General features: G+C 36.6%; 1 pseudogene; it reads left to right on the forward strand.

Moving 5' to 3' along the window:
• The first annotated feature begins 285 nt into the window (after positions 1 to 285).
• Positions 286 to 3,054, forward strand: LOC114080209 (mitochondrial nicotinamide adenine dinucleotide transporter SLC25A51-like; annotated as a pseudogene).
• The last annotated feature ends 2,062 nt before the right edge of the window (positions 3,055 to 5,116 follow it).

Here is a 5,116-nt window from a genome sequence, read left to right on the forward strand (position 1 = left end):
CAAAGAGCTGTCATCCCCTAGAACAGCAGGTTCAGCTGATGTTACAGGTTAAAAAGAATTCTTCTTGAAAAGATGGTGGAAGGAGACAGACATCATTACCCTAGGTACACGTAAGATTGCACGAATGGTGTGACCCTACTTTGTATACAACTAGAGAAGTGAAAAATTGTGCCCCATTTGTGTACAACGAATCAAACAATATTCTGCTGTCAAGTATAACTAATTAGAACACATAAATAAATTTTAAAAAAAAATTCTTGATGAAAAAGAAAGGTCTTAAGCAACATGATGAATTCAGAAACTCATGAAAAGAGGCCATATCTCCTAACATCTTCAAAACAAGATATATCACCTTACATTATAAATGTTAGTGAAATGAAGCCTTACTTGTGTGGCTGCTATGTAGCTTTCAACAATGTAGCAATCACATTTCATATTCAGAAAATTCTCTTTGAACAGCAACCATATGGAATAAAAACTCCAGATACACTACTTTAGTTAAGGAGGGATGGATGTCAAAATTTGTATGGCAGGACTTTTTCCTCCATTAATTTAGAAAGTAACTATACTGGCACTTATGTTTGGTCTGTATGAGGATTGGGGGAGAGGGGAGTGGGGTACATACCAGGGATTGAACACAGAGGCACTTTAACAATAAGCCACATACCAAGCCCTATTTTGTTTTGTTTTGTTTTATTTTGTTTGTTTTGTTTTGTTTTGTTTCCTTTTTGAAACAGGGTAAAAAAAGGGATCTCTGTAAGTTGCTAAGTCTGAACTCAAACTTGCAATCTCCTATCTCAGGGTCCCAAATTGCTGATATTACAGGTATGCATCGCCACACCCAGCTTTTTTTTAACTTTTTTTATTTGTTAAATTTAGATATACATGACTGTTTTAGTCTGCTTTTTTCACTGTTGTAGCTAAAGGATCAGACCAGAACAACAGCAAGGAGGAAAGGTGTATTTGAGGGCTCACGGTTTCAGAGGTTTTATTCCATAGAAGGCTGGCTCCATTCCTCAGGGCTTGAGGTAAGGCTGAACATCATGGCAGGAGAGGGTAGCACAGGGCAGCAACCCACATCAGGATGGTGATCAAGAAACAGAGAAAGAGACTCTACTCTCCAGATACAAAATATATACCCCATAGCCACACCCAAATTTGCTGGGAGCCATTAGCCAAGTAAGTAGGTATGACAATTTCCTTGCCAGCATACCCCATGTTGCAGTGACATTGAATGTGGGTGACCTTGCTCAAGGACCAAGGCGGATTAGGGCGTTCCCGGTTTAGGTTCCAGGTTTAAGGTTTAAGATTATTCCTGCTGGGAATAGGGCGTATCCTGCTGCCTGAGTTCCCCTTGAGTTCTCACGGGATTCAGACAGTATATTTGGGAGATAGAAGCCCAGTGGAGGTGGATTTGGGCAGAGAACGTGGATTTCCCCAGAACGTGATTGTAGACGGCTGGTGTGAGTTCGGGAATAAAGAGTTGCTGTTTGAATCTACAAGCTGTGTGGTGGCTCGTGATTGTGTGCCCAGCCAGACTGCGGCATTTGGCGGCCCGTACGGGGAACTTCTGAAGCTTAGAGGTAAGTGAAATTGCTCGCCCCTGAGGAAGATCGAAAGAATGGGTGACCAATTCAAAAAACAATGTGTTATTGTTTTGATTTATCTTGTTTTTGTTTCAAGCTGCCTATCCCTAGAAATTTCTCAGGCAAACTGGAAAAAATGGTTGACTAAAGGTTTGAAGTTTGTCAGCCCTGAGGAAGAGAAAATTGATACAATGATTTTTTATTCCGTTTTTGTTTCATTCAGTTTCGGTTTTGTTTTGTGTTATCTTATTGGGTTGCGTTATCTTTATAGTAGATTAGAAATTAGTAAAAAACAAACCGAAAAGATGTTAAGTAAATTGTTAGAGGTTCAGACCATGGAGAAAGACATTTTAGATCAAACAAAAGAGAAGGTCTCTCGAGCTAGTCAGACAGAGGAAGAAAATTTAAAGGAAAAGGGGTTGTTAGGAAAAAGGCCACAACAGGAGGCTGTTACTAACTCCGTTTTATCACAAGAGGGCATAATTCAACCAACAGCCCCACCGATGGAGACAGCTGAGTGGCCCTCAAACCCCGTAGTTGATAAATGGGATCCTGAGACAGGACCTCAAAGATTAGCATGCCCTGTACTTGAACAGGCAGGAGGGCAGCGAATTCACCGTGCTTTAGATTTTAAAACAGTGAAGCAGTTAAAGGAGGCTACACCCCACCTGCCTCCAGCTACCACTCAATTAATCCCATCAGGAATTAATTCACTGATTGGGTTGACTCTCAGAACCCAATCATTTCTCCTCTGAACCTTCTTGCACTGTCTCACACAGGAGCTTTAGAGGACACCTCACATTCAAATCACAACAATGACAGTAGAGTGTATTCTGACATACATGCATGGAGCCACACCCTGCTTTGTATGAAGATTTACTGTGCCTTCTTTAAATGCATCAGTGCCCCAGAGTTTGAAATCCATGGCATAGCTGTACTTTCAGGGACAATAGAAGACATTTTCACTCCATTGAAAAGAGTTCAGACATTGATTGCTTCAAGACCACAAGCATCATGACAAATTCACAAACACTTATCAGGCTTTCATTTCATGAAATGCTATAAAATTGGAAGGTATTATCAAGGCTTGGTGCCCATTCTTTCGAATACAAAGTCAGTGATGTCCTTTCCTTTGGTCTTCATGTCCCATTAAGGAGCATCTGCCTTCTAAAGCTACTCACAGTGCTTATTCAGTCAATGGCTTCATCTCTGGGAGGTGCCATATTGGGGATTCTTGTTTTTTTTCTTATTAATGTAAAAACTCACATTTTGGTCTCAAATTTGTAGGGAATTTCAATCTTTCCTTAAGGTTTTCAAAATTATCCAGCAAGAATAGGACTTAAAACTGACAAATAATTTCAGAGGAACCCATCTGAATTACCATGGGGCCACCATCTCTTGGGGCATAATCAATGCTACTTATGAGTTCTTGTTAAAGGTTATATTTTTTGAAAAAGGTCATTGGTGAAGTGCCATTTGTCAACTAAATAGATATAATAATGAAATTTGGTCTAATTTCTAATTCACTCAAATATAAGTTGATGTGATTGGGTCCAGGACACATGAATATGGGCAGAGTTATTTTCCTTAAGCATCAGAAAATTTTTTAAAGGTTTCAATAGGAAATTTTAATTGTTGTTATTGTTGTTGTTTTCATCATTACCCCAAAGCTTGAGGTTAACCACCGGGTAAATACCTGTCTATCTGATGGTCTTTGACAGGGTAATCTAATAGCAAAGCTATGATTCTGGCCATGGTCAGCCAGAGAAAATGCTCTAGGGCTCTAGGACTTCTCAGGCTTACTTTTTTCCATTTGTACTTTCTCTATTTTCAGGAGAATTTGCAAAGTGTAATATTCATTGAACTCAAACATAGATACAGTAGGGCAAAGGAACAGAACAAAGAAAAAATACTTTACTAGAGATAAGCATTTCATGAGGAATTGTTGATGTTAGTTTTGAAGCTATAGACCTTTTTTGATAGTTTATTATTCAAATTATTTCTGCTCAGGCATAGTAGAATCAAGCAGCTAATGAAAATTCTCATTTTAATTTCTAGAATTAGAAAATGTTAGTTTACTTCTGAATGTGACCCTTAAACCTTCCAAAACATCCTTGTGTTAATTTTACTGATTTCTTTGTAAAAGATGAGAGGACTTAAATGTTTTTATAAGTATTTCATCCTGTTTAGAAGATGAAATAGATCATAATCTTTTTATCTTGGTTTCTTGAATTATTGGTGCCAACTTAGCAGAGGGCTTTGGAGGTTTGAGTCCCCCCCCCCTTGAGAAGTAATGTGTCTTATTCAAGTATCCTGTTCTCTTAAAACTACTTTTAAAAAATAAACACTCCCATAAAATTTTATTTTGAATGTGTGTTAATATAAAAAAGGAACTTTTAGTCAGTCCTTCACTTCATGTACCCCTTATTTCATGCTAGGGATATTGCTTTGTAATGCACTGCTAAGATCATAAAGTGAAAGAAATAGATATAGGTAACTCTGACAGAAGCAAAGATGTTGGGGGTAGAAAAAATATGTCAAGTATGGGATCTAAATAAAAATTCTTACAAGAAAAGCAAATAATCATTTAGTACAATGAATTTCCTTTCAATACCCAATACTACAAAACAAATGAATTTTCCTTTAGAAGTGATAGAAACAAAAAAAAAGAGTTTTTCTTGAATCCAGAGAATGGTAAACCATGCTTTTTACATGCGATATCTCAGATAGCAACTAATTCCATGAATCTTTCTTACTTCTCACCTCCAGAAAAGAAAGTCAATTGTCTTAGTATGTTTCTGCTGCTATAATAAAATATCTTACCTGGATAATTAATAAACAGCATAAATGTGTTGTTTGAACTTCAGGAGACTAGGAAATCCAAGATCAAGGATCCAATAAATTCAGTATATAACGAAGCCTTGCTGTCTGGCATCTTCCAATGGCATACTCACATGGCAAAAAGGGCAGAAATCTGTGTCTCACATGCCAGAAGAGTAAAAAGAACAAACTTATACTGTCAAGCTCTTTATAAGAGCACTAATAAGAGGGGCAATGACCACATGTCCTAATTACCTTCAAAAGAATTTTTAATACTGCTGCAATTGAGAATTAAGTTTAAAAGAATTTAGAAGGGCATAAACATTGAAACAACATCAAAATAAATTTGTATTGTTTAAAGCCACAAAGTTTGTGGTAATTTGTTGTAGTATCAATAGAACACTGCCATACCAACCAATTTTGTAATAAATCAACAAGCTAATTCTAAAACTAATATGTAAATACAAAATACACAAAACTGTATTAAAACAGAAAAATAAATATAGAAGAATTAGATTAGATTAGATCAGATTCACTATAAAACTTCAGTAATCAAAACACTGCCATACTAACCTAAGCACAGACAAGTCAAGAGAAGAATGCAGGATCCAAAAATAGATCCATACATATAGGAATATTATTTTTTTAAAGATGCTAATATTATTTAATAAGTAAAAAATAGTCTTTTCAACAAATGGCATTGGTATTGC

The sequence above is a fragment of the Marmota flaviventris genome, chromosome 6 (assembly GCF_047511675.1).
Source record: "Marmota flaviventris isolate mMarFla1 chromosome 6, mMarFla1.hap1, whole genome shotgun sequence".
NCBI lineage: Eukaryota > Metazoa > Chordata > Mammalia > Rodentia > Sciuridae > Marmota > Marmota flaviventris.